Here is a 14,351-nt window from a genome sequence, read left to right on the forward strand (position 1 = left end):
TGCAACACGGGCACACTGTTGGCTCATATTCAGCTTAATGTCCACTGTAACCCCCAGGTCTCTTTCTACAGAGCTGCTGCCCACCCAGTCAGCCCCCAGTTTGTACTGGTGTATGGGATTGTTCCATCCTAAGTGCAGGACTTTGCACTTGTCTTTGAACCTCATGAGATTTCTTTTGGCCCAATCCTCCAAATTGTCTAGTCACTGAATCCTAGTCCTACCCTTCAGTGCATCTACTACTTTCCCAGCTTGGTGCTATCTGCAAACTTGCTGAGGGTGCACTCCATGCCATCTTCCAGGTCATTGATGAAGACATTGAATAAAGTGGGCCCCAGGTCTGACCTCATGGGGCACTCCACTTGGTAACGGCTGCCAACTAGACATCAAGCCACTGATTACTTCTCTCTGAGCCCAATACTCCAGCCAGTTTTCTAGGCACCCTACAGTCCATTCATCCAGTCCATACGTCCTTAGCTTGCCTGCGAGAATGCCATGGGGAAACTATAAAAAGCCTTTCTAATATCAAGGTGTACTACATCCACAGAGCCAGTCACCTTGTCATAGAAGGCAATTGGGTTGGACAGGCATGACTTGCCCTTGGTGAATCCATGCTGACTGTTCCTAATTGCCTTCTCCAAATGCATTAAAAATGGATTCCTTGAGGATTTGCTCCATGATTTTTCTAGTGACTGAGGTGAGGCTGATTGATCTGTAGTTCCCTGGATCCTCGTTTTTCCATTTCTTAAATATGGGCACTATGTTTCCTTTTTCAGTCATCTGGGACCTCTCCTGATCTCTCTGTGAGCGTTCAAAGATGATTGCAAATGGCTCTGCAATCTCATTGGCCAACTCCTTCAGCACCCTTGGGTGCATCCCATCCAGCCCCTTGGACTTGTATATGTCTAGTTTTTCTGAATAGTCCCTAACCTGTTCCTTCACCATGGTTGGCTGCTCACCTCTTCCCCAAACTGTGTTGCCATGTGCAGTAGTTTAGGAGCTGACTTTACCTGTGAAGGCTGAGGTGAAGAAGGCATTGAGTACATCAGCCTTTTCTTCATCCTCTGTCACAAGGTTGCCACCCCCATTCAGTAAGGGACCCCCACTTTTCCTGATTCTCCTCTTGCTACTGACATACTTGTAGAAGTAAGCTTTATAGCTTACTTACTCAGCAAGTTTACTTTTTCTAACCATGTCTCCCTTCCCTCCTTCCTCCCATAATGCATTATCACTATTGTTTTCAGATGCCATCCTTTTTACAGAAAAATATGGATGTTAATGAAGAAAGGTAACTTTTCTATACTATCTGACAATGCCATAGGATAGTGGCAAAAGTACTTATCCTTTATTGGATACATACTGGCTACTCTTAGGCTTTTAAAAAAATATTTTCTGTATATTCCAACTTGTTTAATCCCTAATAAAGGGATTATTCAGTAAGAGTGTAGTGTGTTCTCCCTTTCTAAATACACTAAATCATAATCTTTTGTTGGTGCATGTGGCATGCTTACCCTCATAAGCATGCAGTGGGCTATGCTGGTGGGGGTTGTCCTGGTAAGATCCATCCTTTCCTATTGTTTATGCTCTTTGGAGCTTGAGAGAGAAAATCACTTCCTATCCTCTTCCCAGAAATACAACCATATAAAATGTTTTAACAAAATGTGGAAAGTTAGAGTGAGAAGGAACTGAGTTCAGCGGATATATTGATGGGGAAACATGCAGTGTGAAGGTTTTGAGGTAGGGAGGATAACTTTGTTCTCCTTCAGGTAGAAAAGAAAATCAAGCCTCTTATTTCATAAATATGCCAGAGACAGGTTTACAGTAAGAGAGCTGATGCTCTCTGTCTCTGGAGTGTAAGCCATGTATACAGGTTGCGTAACGATGATGATCCGTTTGCTGGAGCTGGCAAAGAGCCAGCTTATGCCAGCCTGCTCAGAGCTTCAAGCTAGGGTCAAGTTTATCACATCGAACACACAAATACTTGTTTATGCAAGGCAAGTTCAATGTTCAGTTTTATGCAAAGTAGGCTTGTTCTCAGTTTTGCCAAAGTTCACTTGTAATCCTCGGCTACCACTTCCCATCAGATGATTTAAGCTATGAACTGCATAAAACGTGCAACTCCTGGCCTGTTTTGACTATAAGCCAGTAGCCAGAATAATACAAATCAATGCAAAACAAATGCAGGCTAAGAGCTGTATTCATTAGAAATGATCTATGGGTTTTACATGTCAAAGAAAAGAATGAAAATCCTTGCTTTATACCTGACAGCCCTATCCGACTGAACTTTTGACAGGAATAGATAAATTTATTTCTGTGCGGATTGCCAAGAGGCAATGAGTATAAAATATGCTGTACACAGCTGAGAAACTGGGAAGAAGAACAACTCACAAAACAGTGGGGTGGGGGGGGAGGGGGTTAAGAGAAAAAAGGACTGAATCTTCTCGGTAATAATCCCTTCTCATTCACTTAAATCAGTTACAATGAAGATGTCTGTGCTGTATGTGACAAGCTATAAATACTACCCTCCAGAATTGTAAGTTGCCTATGAAACAAGGGATTTTTGCTTTCAAAAAGAGTATCATTCTGCTTATTTGCCGATGCTTAATTAAAATGAATAGCTTTTACTCACACTGAATTTAGAATATTACATTTACTTAAAATCAGCATAGGCATAGCATTACCCATTTGTAATTCAAGCTTATTTGCTTTTCCATTGTTTGAACATGTCATGTTTTCATATCCTGAACAGAATAAATGGTGGATATCCCTTTGCCAGGTGACATGTAAACTGCATTCAATCATAATTTGGCTATTGTTGGTCTGTTTAGCTATAGATGGTTGCTCATGCACCAAAAGCAATTTTAAACTGAAATAACACTGTGCATTTCTAAAGCTGCTGTAATCCAACGATTGCAAAGGTATTCCTATGGTGCCATGGACATGCTATTTAGCTTGTCCTCTGATAATCAACAGCTGACCTGCAGTGCTGCATGAATGCACTTGCATTGCCCAAACCAGAAACAGTAGTATGCACAGAGCAGATATTGATCATGCCTCTGGGAAGTTAACCCATCACTTCTGAATTTCCACAGCTGTGGAGTGTCTCCTAAATGCCTTTCACAGTCTTCCATTTTTCTCAGTTACTATATATGAGATATTGCATTTCTACTACAAAAAATATGCAGTTTTTATTTTTCATTATATATAGCTTGGTTGATTCAGGCAGATATGATAAAACGGAAGAAATATTTCTGTTTTTTTAACTAGTCTGAAATTCTGTTGCTCCTATAGTATTAAAAAAGTAGCAAATGAAGGAGAAAAGGGTTTTTATAAAAGTAAAATGACATGAATTATTATAGTGTGGCAGGGCACTGTGTGTGCCTGCCACTTTAAGGGCCTGGAGCTGGCAGCCACCAGGTGCCTGACAAGGGCAGCCATTTTGAGAGTTAAGGGCTGCCTATATAAACAGGGCAGTTTGGCTGTTGGAGGCCAGGCAGCAACATTGCCTGGCTGGAGGGCTGCTGAGGACAATCAGGAGGTAAGGGAGGAGTTGTAAGGGATGGTCAGGAGGCTCCTGGGCATGACCTAAAACTGCACCCTACCGGGAGTGGGTGGCCTGGTGGGGCTCTCAGTGGCATGGGAGCCCCCAGGAAATGCCAGGCCATTTATCACCCCGGTGAAAGGCAGGTTGGGGTGCCTTAACCCCTAGCCCCCACCACCGGGTGGGTAACCCTGTGTTTGTGAGGGGCCAGAGGGTGGACCCTGAGAGAGAGTGAGGGGCTAGAGACCTGACCCAGACAAGAGAGTACCCTCGACTGGCCCATGCTGGGGCCAGGACCAGGAGGGTCAAAAGGGCCAGGGGCCCACTGCGAGGGACGCCCAAGAGCCAGAGGCCTGGGGTCCCAACTGGCCTGGAGGTGGGCCAGGGCTGGTAGCTGAAGGTCCTGGGGGGACCACACCCGAGAGGGGAAAATGGCTTCGGGGGGCTAGGTAGCCCGATGAAGGCAGAGAGGTCATCTGATCAGAGGGATCATGGAGGGGTCTTGTTTGGATGATTCTGGGGCCCAGCATGGGGGCCGGTGAGGATATGAACAGCAAGATGCCATCTGCAAGGCTTGGGCTGCGGTATTGGGGAGGATAGGAGCCACAGAAAGCGCCCCCTGGCATCGGGGCACTAAAATGGGCAGCCTCCCACTTAATTGACATCAATCAGTGAATCAATTAACTTCAAGGTGTGGCGGGTGAGAAGGCGGGCGGTTGGCCCAAGGATAGGTGGGCGGGCCACGGAGGTCGGCCCTGAGGAGGCCCCCTGTTTCATATAGGTTATATAGGTTTTTTTGGTGTTTTTTTTTTTTTATTCATTAACAAGATACCCTTCAATAATTCATCAGAATTGTGCTGGCAGTTTACCTCAAACTGAACCCTTTTTAGGACCTGGTACCATTATGTTTGTCTGCTGGAAAGGTGTTAACATGAGCAAAAAGTGAAATTATGGCTAATTAGAAATAGACATATTATACATGTAGAATGTTCCTCATTCCTGTGCTAACACAGGCTGGAAAGTATATTAACAGCAGCATAATGCACTCCTGTAGCATCTTTCACCCAATGGCACGAAAGGTTTTTAAAACATGGGAAAATAATATTAATCTCCATTTGAGGTGAATGCCACAAAGGAGTCCAATGATTTAAGATCATTTACGAGTCATTGATTGAATTGGGACTTTAAGCCAGATTTCTGGATTCCCATTCCTCTGTTTTAACCACTTGACCCAAATGCAACGTGCTCAAATCCAAAAGGGAGAAGAGAGGTGGAGCCAGGCATGTCCATGCCCTTGGCAGTGCTGCAGTGCCCAGGGCAGCATCAGCTACCATGGTGCTGACTTCTTTTGCATGACTTTTTTTTTTTTTCTTTTTTTGCCCCAGCAGTCTCCCCATAGAGATAGTGCCTGGGGCTGCTGTTCTGGTTGCCCCCTCTTCCACCTCCACCCATCCCCCCTGCCCCCTCCCCACCTTAGTTATGCTACTGGGAGAAGAGTGCTCTCCATGACTTGTGTGACCATTCAGGCTAATGCAAGAGTAACACTGCTACTTTTCCATAAGGAATCGCTGGTTGGAATCAATACTTCATTAGGACAACATGGCACTGAGCTTCTAGAGCAAAACAGACCTAAAGCTGGAGTGTCTAGTTAGTAGAGAGACCCTGCTTAGTAGCTGAATCTGACCAAGGATGTTTGCATGTGAGAGAGGAAATGAGAACAAGAGAGCGTAGTCACAAAGTTAGCTTAGTAATACCTTGAATTGCTCTCTTTACTTTTTTTTTTCCAAGTATGTTATTTCCAGAATTGTCCATCACTCCCTATATGTAGCAACTGTGGTTGGAAAGATCATTTGGTGCCATATGAGGCCAGTGGGGTGGAAATTGAGTACAGTCATTAGGAAATCTAAGGGGTCTTTCTCTTCTCTCCATTATAAATTCTGTAGCTTAGTGGGTGGGGGCTTGCATAGTAGCAAATGTTAATACAATAAAATGGTATCTTCACTATATCAGAAGTAAAGAAACTTGGTTGTCAAATGGATATATCAATTTGATTGAAACACAAGTGGCTGACCAATTTACTAAGAGCTAGATTCTGACACCAGTGCCTATGCAGGTAAGCAAAAGGAAAATGTGCAATTTGAAATCCTCATCCCCATTGAAGTTAAGGGGATTTTTTTTTTTTATTGTTTTACATGGGGTCAAGATTTAATCAAAGGTAAAAATTTCCCTGACAGTGAGACCTACTAAGTTGTGGAACAGCCTTGAATGAGCAGCCAAGGACCCATCACTCAACACACAGAAAACGCAATTGAACAGCTGCCTTCAAAACTCTAAATTTGTAGGCATAGCCTCAGTGCCTAATGAATCCCTTCCACCTTTAATTTATGACTCTGCAAATGATGAAGGTTTCCAAAAAAAATCAGCTACGAGACACATATGCAGTGTAATGTAGCTGATTATTTTGAACCCAAAGCATCCACTTGCAGCTTTGCATCAGTTCTAAAATAGAACTGCGATGAGTAAGGCTGTCAAGAGTGAAATGTGAGAGTAGGACCTCGAGCTGGCTGTTGGCCTGGGTGAGTTCTAAGATCTGCCATTATAAACCATATATACATAATTATATATTGTACACAAAAAACAATATTAAAATACCAGTTACTTAGTTTTAAACCTCTAGGAAATACCGGAATTAAGGTTGCTTATGCAACATTAATTAGGCCCCTTGGTATGTATACATTATTATTTAATTGCATGATCAGATATTATTTTTTCAAAGAATTATTTCTTCCTTCATCACTGAACAGGATGGATGGGACACATTTAATGAGTAGCTAGGAAACATTTTGCTTTGTGCTTGGTGTTCACTGTGCAGTTCTATGTCTTATTCATTGTTTTCTTGTATAAATGTAGAATCATTAATTTCTCATAGGTTCTTCTGTGGGACTCATGTATGCATACTTCAGAAGCTTTTACTTGTTCAACCTTCACCACCTCTGTGATGTGACAGGTTGGTATTATCCTCATTTTATAAATGGGGAACTAAGGCACAGAGGCAAAGATCAACATTTCCTCTAAGGTTGGGTGACCAGAACAAAATACACAATTTTTCAAAGAACTTAGCATTATATTATACTCCCTGCTTAATCACTGCTACTCTTGACATCACTTGTAGCTCCAAGTGCTCAGCACTTCTACAAATCAGACTCCAGAGGCTCAAGTAAATGAAGAACACACCATTAGTAATGGTCTGTGAAATGATCTAGGAACTGAATGTCGGAAAAGACTACTTTCCCAGCCAGCACTAAGCTGCTTTAAACCATGAGACTGTATTTTTCCCTTTTCGCAGTCACTTGGTTCTTTCACTGACCAGAATTATTTGTTGCCAGCCATTTGCTTAGCTTAGATAGACTCTTGGACTAGGAGAAGACGGACAGCATTTTAGATTTTTTGAATAAACTGAGGTTTTGGTATTGGAGAAGATAGAAAACTACTTCTATGTGATTGAACTTACTTTTTATTTAAGCTTTTTCAGGGTTGTCATTGTAACTCAACCCTTTAGGAAATTGGTCAGGCAGATCATGCTGCCCTTTTTCTCCCTGATACAGGATAGAGAAAATGTACCAAGTCTCAGAGTCCCAGTGTGCTAAAGAGGGGCACTGAGGGCAGCAAAAGGTAATCACAGCCAGTGGCAGTCCAGGAATATGTGGAAGAGTATGTCTTCTACCTCCTCCTCATATAAAAGGCAGGCTGCCAATGCTGCCAAGTTTAAATGGTAGACGGAGTTGCCGGCGGCCAGAGCCCTGTACAGCAGCTGCCACTAAAGATCACCAGGAAGAGAGGGATCATAAAGCCTAAGTACAGACAGTCAAAAAGCCCATGGCTGAATTGAGTCAATCTTCCCAGTTTAGCCTAAGCTGTGTAGATTGAACTGACAACAAGTAAACAAGGTAAACAGAATCAAAACTTTTTTTGATTCTGGCAATGCAGCTGCATGCCTACAGTAGTTCAAGACAGATGCCAGGGGGTGCTAGAGCATACCTCCCTGCTCAGCTGGAGCAGACAACTTGGATCAAGGCTAACCCACCCAACCTGCAAAAGTGGGCAGGGTTGCAAGGGAGGTGCAAAGCATCCTGGGATGGCGGGGGACTATGAGTTAACCTGAATCTAGAGGGGATCTGGGGCAGAAGTTCAATAAACCGATTTAACCTAAATTGGTTAAGTTTGATACTACACCCAGGTTTATCTGAAACCAGTTTCAGCCATTCTGAAAGTGGTTTATGTGCACTGAAATTCTGCTGTGTAACTGATTTGAACCAGTTTCCAATCACTTATACCAGTTTGTGTAATTTCTGTCCCTAGCCAAACTGTTAAGGAAGAGCAATTTGGGTAGTCTAAGAATCTGGAATTGTCATATAGAATCCACTTCTGGGAACTCATGATGTTTTAATTTTTTCTAGTCTGTGAAAAGCTGCAATGTTATAACCTTTGGCCCCAGTCCTACTCTGTAATGCACAGATTTTTTTGTTCATTCAGAATCCCTGTGAACTGTGGTAAACACAGGAGTCCACCCAAAAGAATCAGACTGCAGGATCAGAGCCTTGATGCAAACCATGTGCACTATCCTCATAACATGTCCCTGACTGCTTCCAAATATCCTGTAGGCTTGGTTCTGAATCTGTGTGTGTTTTGTTCAGTTTGAGTGCACAATAGATTCAGGACAGCATTCAAGGTTCAGGAAAAGTTATGAGTATCTTCATCTCCTGTTGATGTCACAGAGTTTGGGTAGCTCTGGATTTCATGAAAGTAATATCTTGCAGGACCCTTAAGAAGAGATTGCTATAGCAACAGGAAATGAATAAAACTAAAATTGATGAGATTAGGCCAATAGAGCCTGTCAACATTAAGGTGGCTTACGAATATTTTAGTAGAAAAGAAGAAAATGCATTTCTGCTCCACACCAATAATTAAGGGTACTTGGCATGTATCTCTTCTCAATTCAGGTCACACAGAGTCCTGTTATCCTGTTTCTTTTTGAAAATAGCGCATTTATATGTGACTACTCACCTGGTTAAAACCAAGCACATGCATAAGTGATTTCCTGGGTTGGGCTCTAAATGAAAAGAATGAAGGGGGAGTGACCAGGGTGGCAGTCCCAAGCATTGTCTTTTGCAGGGGGAAGTCAAAAATATCCATAGCTGGCAACAGGCCACCGGTCACACAGAAGCTGATACTATGCCATGTGTTGCAACCCTTTAGGGTATGGAGTTATCCTGGTACACCTCTGCTCTGAATTTCCTTGAAGCTCCTACTCAGCAAGAGTTTCAGAATAGCAGCACATTTTGGTGGAGGAAGAAACCTCCACCAAATGGTTTTGGCATTAAAACCAGTGCTGTAATTGTATGCATATTAAATAAAACAAAGCAAGCTAAAAATGAATACTAGCTTCTCTTCAATATTAGTAGCAAATAGTACTGGTTGGAGGTTGGAATTAACATTCACTGGCTAATTTAAAAAAATGAATTTATTCTGAAATCTCAGAATTCCCTGTGGAAGGTGGGGAAGCTGAAATTTTTGGTCTTGAAAACTAAAAATATGGTGCTGTACTAATCACTGGATTCAGTAAAACAGGTATACATGAATGAACAGAACTAAACAATAAAATGTGTTTGTGAAGCAGTAGGCAAATTCTGCAGACACTTGGTCTGTCTCTCCTAACTAACAGCTGCTTACCTAACTGAGGGACCAGCTCCCAATTCTCAACTCCTATAAGTTAGGAAGTGTCACTGAATTGTATCTCTTATTACTAGTTATATTTTCAACTTTTTCAAAACTAAGTTGACAAGACTGTCTGGTCCTCTGGCCATCTTCCTCATGTACAACCCCAGTGCTGGAAGTCTGGAAGCCAGAGCTCCTGTGGTCCCAGCTCTGTGGCAGAATGCAAGGCAGGTAAGTCAGCAGGAAAAGAGGTTTCAAACCTGCTTTGTTTCTCTCCAGAAAATTCAAGAAAGGTTTTAATTTCAATGAATCAGCTTTTTCTGACAGAAAAGTCTTATGTTGCAAAACTGCTGCCGGGCTCTAACAGCAGGATACTGAATTTATAAAAACAAAATGGTATGCTTCATATGCAGCTGTGAACTTTCCCCTTTTCTCTTAAAGAAAAGAGAGACTGGAACAATATTTGTCACTGTCTTATAGCTTTTATTATATATAATGAATATTCATCATGTTGTGTTTCCAGATACTTGGCCAAAAATAGTATGGTATTTGTGGCCTAAAATGTGGTGTGAATAAGTATGAAGGATAATTTCTATAGTCTCTTCCTTCTTCAGAATGTTGCTGTGTTAACTCCAATGGGCACTTGTACACGTGATCATGAGACGATGTACACATGATGAAAATTTCCCTTTGTGTTACCGGGTCTGTGGGGTCCTGCCTGTTCCCCTGGTTCTCACCTGCCATGGCTTTGATCTTATTAAAAGGGAGGAAAGAGATGACATGTCAGTAGGTCCCCACATAGTAATAATGCTTGACCTGCCACATGATTATCAGGTGCTTTTATTTTATTTTTTTTTCTCTTACAGTGGCCCAGACTGCAGGCAGAAGCTCCCAAGAGGATTGGCGACTTATGCTCCCCAGAGGATTGCCGGCTTTGCAGTTCTAGAGGTAAGCACTGACCGGTGACCCCCCCTCCCCCCCCCCCCCCAGTGCTAATTGCTTCTCTAGAAGCTCACGCGGATGGTGCCTCATCCTGCACCCATGCCCGCAAAAGAGTAGTCCTGGCTATCCCTCTGGTGTGACTAATAAAATCTTGAAGTTCTGAATCAGCCACCCTGAGTGTGAGCTGCCCCTGCCTGGGCCGGCTCATTGCCCGCTAATTGCCTTGTTAGTGGCGGAGGCTTGCCGTGTCTCTTCTCTGCCTCTTGGTGGTTTGTGTAGGCTTGTCTCTGAAAGCTCCCTCGCTGCCTGCACCAGCGTAGCGGGTCCCAGCTGTCTACCCCTTTTTTCCTCTGGAGCTGCTGCCGGCTTCCCTTCTGAATCTCCACTGGGAACTGACTCTCTGTTGTGGGATGCCTCGTCCTGTTGCGGCCCAGACCTTTAACTTCTTCGCACTTTCAACTCACTGCTGGCATCTGGAGTCCCGTTGCAGGTATCCAACATCTTTACAGGCCTGACAGCCACATGGTCCTTTCTCCATGTCTCAGCACTGTGTTTAGGGGTAGTCTTCCCCTGGGATCTCTGGCAATCCCTCTCTTGTTCTCTCGGTGCCCGCAGGCATTTTTCCTGTGGCCTCATCCTCCTTATATTCCTGGAAGCCGAGCCCCATTGGCTCAGTGGTGGCGTGGGGAATCTCCCCCCCTGCCCCTGCCTGGGCATCATGACTGTCAGCTGCGGGGATTTCCCTAAGTAATAGGGCTGTGGTTGGAAACCCTGTTACAGTGTGTTTTAATACCATCACGCTTTACACATACATGACTTTTGGGCATTATAAATGACTTCTCATCATTACAAACAAACCAATGTGGTTTAGTTTGCAACTTACAACAATACAGCCATAAATCTGTCATGTGTACATGCTAATTAACTGAATTGCATGTACTGAGCCCCTTTGACCACCAGGTGTCACTACAGTTTGCAGGTATTTGTGTAATGAATGTTTTAGGACACCAGGTGTAGCTGCAGAACCCAACATGAATCAATATTCTGCTGACCTCTTTTTCTTTCTTCGTTAAATTTAATAATTCAAAGAAACCATTTTTTGTTTGTCATCTCCTATTTCTCTTGATGTGGTGGGTAGGGGTCCTAGGATGTGTTGGTGGGTGGAAGATCAGGGTGCTCCCAGTCTCTTTTGGAGATTGATCAGTGTCTCCTGTATATGTGCTTCCTTCTCCATTATCGGGGTTAATGCAGTGCATGGTGTACCCTGACCCCCTTAGCGCTATTATAGAAATCATGCACAGTGAAGCATGTTATTGAAGGCTTCTGCTCTGAGCATTTAACACCTAATAGGAGGCTAATGGGTCCCCAAAGTTCCCTTGCAGTCTGGACAGTTATCAGTCTTTGCAACCGGGAGGTCATCTCTGGCCCTGTTGGGTGTGTTCTGCTCCAGCTAGAGGAGGGGTGGTTATAGGAAGTGTGTGTGTGGCCCCCTACCCTGCACCTCTAAAACATCCTTTTTTGGCTGGCTGTGGTGTGATTTGTCCCCCATAACACCATTCATTCACTCGCTGCTTTTCTGTGAAACCAACAAGCGGGGTTCTGTGTACCCAATCACAAGCCCAAAGTGTGGCCACTTTATGAATAGCAGGAGAGTTCCAACGCCATTCGTTCCCTCACTGGCTGTTTCTCAAATGCCCAGCATTTCACACCATGTCTCACTGGGAGTGGTGTCTTGATACGTGGGTTACTGGGTAGCCTGGCAGTGTTCCAGTGCTCCAGAAGGAGCATGCCCATAAGGTGCACAGAGTTGCTATGGGTGCAGCCAGAACTCTCCTTCCTGGCTTGTCCCTGCCTGGCTGCAAATATCCCAGGTGAACCCCTCTGTCTGGCACCAAAGTTGCAACACTTGTGGAGCGTGTCTGCTCCCCAAACTTTGCACAGGCACTGCAGGGTCAGAGTGGGGGTGAACTTCCCTTGGCCAGGTCACCTCAAGACCTTTTCAGCTGGCTGCAGCTTGACTGACCCCCATAATGCCATTAGTTTGCTCGCTGCTTTTACATGAACCTGACAAGTGGTGTTCTGTGAACGCCATCAGGAACCTGAAGTGCAGCCACATTATGAATAGTGGGTGAGTTCCATCACCATTCATTCCCTCACTGGCAATCACCAGTTTTTACATGTTCTCTGGTTTGTTGCATTTGTATTGGTTTATATTTGAATTAAAGTTTTAATTTTGTAAGTTTCTGGTTTTTCAATCTTAGTACGTTTAGCAATTCATTAGCGATCTGTGAGGCATCCATCTTGTGGATGATGGCTGCTGTTGGTGGTGAGGGCTCCCTTGAGGGGGCACTGGTGTGATTTTTGGTGTGAGGGATGCTTTCAGCTGGGAGGGGTGACTGCTGCCCTTGGCGTTCATGGTTTGTCCAGTCAGTACTCTGCTCAGCACTTGCCTTTTTTCCATTGAGTGCTTGAGAGATTTCAGCGATTCCATTTTTGAGAAGGGGTGTTTACAGGAAACAAGTCCCTCTGGGAGCAGTGCTTGACACATCACTTACTGGACAGCCTGAATCTGTGCCATGGCATACACAGGTACAGGACACTTGCAGAACAAGCATGCCCATAAGATACACAGAGTTTCCATAGATGCAAACACAGCCACCTGCCCCCAGCTTAACACTGTTTGGCACAAAAATCTTCCAGGTGCCTGGCAGAAAAACTTGCAAGACATCTTGCATGCATAGCCAAACTCCCCAGACTTTTCCTGCCAACCACTGTGAGTAACTCCTGTGCCACCCGACCCTGCACCTCCAAAAACCATCCTTTTGCAACTGGCTGCGGCCATTAATTCACTCGCCGCTTTTATGTGAACCTGACAAGCGGAGTTCTGTAACTCTGATCATGGGCAACTGGTGCCTCTTGATCCTGGGGGGACACCAGCGGCCAATTGCTGACAGGGGGTAGTCCTCCACCAGCCAATCACCGCCACCAGTGGAAGTGCTGGTGGCAAACCGGAAGTGCCACTGACACTTCTCTCAGTACCCCCACAATCTCAGGAGGAGCACTGGCTATTGCCCCCACTTCCCAGCTGGTGAGGGCCAATCTCGGGAGGAGCCCATCCCCCCATGCCCCCTGTACACATTGCCTATCACCCTGATCGTGGGCCTTAGGCGCTCCCACTTTATGAATATTGGGCGAGCTCTGTCACCATTAATTCCCCCACTTGCCATTTCTCCAATGCTCAGTATTTCAGTTCATGTCCTGCTGGAAGCCATGTCTGGACACATTGCTCACTGGGCAGCCTGAATCTATGCCACTGCATCCAGGCAGGGCTACAGGACACAGCAGAGCTAAAACATGCACAGAACAAGTATGCCAAAAAGTACACAGAGCTTCCATGGGTGCAGACACAGCCCCCCGGCCCTAGCTTGATGGTCTCTGGTGCCAAAATCTCCCAGTTGCCTGGCAGAAAAACTTGCAAGAGATCTTGTGTGCATAGCCAAACTCCCCAGACATTTCCCACCAACCACCATGAGTAACTCCATGCCAATCCACCCAGCACCTCCAAAAAACCCTTTGAGGCTGGCTGTGGTAAAATTGTCCCCTTCAGCCAGTCCATCCCTTTGTGGCTAGCTGCTGCTGAATACCATGCAGGCTATGATGGCCCTTGTGCAGATCCCTCCCCCTCCCTTTCTCCCCCCTCCCTTGCTGCAGACTGCACTGGAGCGGGGGGCAGGACTGGGGGGGAGGGGTGGGGGGTGGGGGGGGAAAGGCTGCAGACAGGTTCCAAAGTAGACCTCTTTTTTTTTTTTTTTTTTTCTCTTTCTCCCCCTGTCCCCACTCCTTTCCAACAGACAAACATCTGTTGAGTCAGGGGAATCATTATAACCCTTGGCACTTTATGACCTGCATGTCTGTCAGCACCCTGAAATTTGATATGTAAAATCACCACAAGACTTGGTATAAATGAAAAGCATTCTGAGACTGTGATTCACAAGTTATCTATTTAGCTAAGATACCAATCTGATGTGAATTTTAAGGCATTAACTAACAATAAAAATCTCTTGTGAGTGAGATGCCACTAATTATCTATTTAGCCTGTTTTAGTGCTGAAGTATCCTCATAGTTTGGAAAGGTTTTTTTTCTTGGAATCTAGCTC

General features: G+C 44.6%; 1 long non-coding RNA gene across 1 annotated transcript; it reads left to right on the forward strand.

Annotated features, from left to right (window-relative positions):
* Positions 1-3,462: 3,462 nt before the first annotated feature.
* Positions 3,463-10,196, forward strand: LOC132248436 (uncharacterized). The gene is made up of 3 exons (XR_009459631.1): positions 3,463-3,535; positions 6,468-6,545; positions 10,120-10,196. It is a non-coding gene; the product is annotated as an uncharacterized LOC132248436 (long non-coding RNA).
* Positions 10,197-14,351: the final 4,155 nt, after the last annotated feature.

The sequence above is a fragment of the Alligator mississippiensis genome, chromosome 2 (genome assembly GCF_030867095.1).
Source record: "Alligator mississippiensis isolate rAllMis1 chromosome 2, rAllMis1, whole genome shotgun sequence".
Taxonomy (NCBI): Eukaryota; Metazoa; Chordata; order Crocodylia; family Alligatoridae; genus Alligator; species Alligator mississippiensis.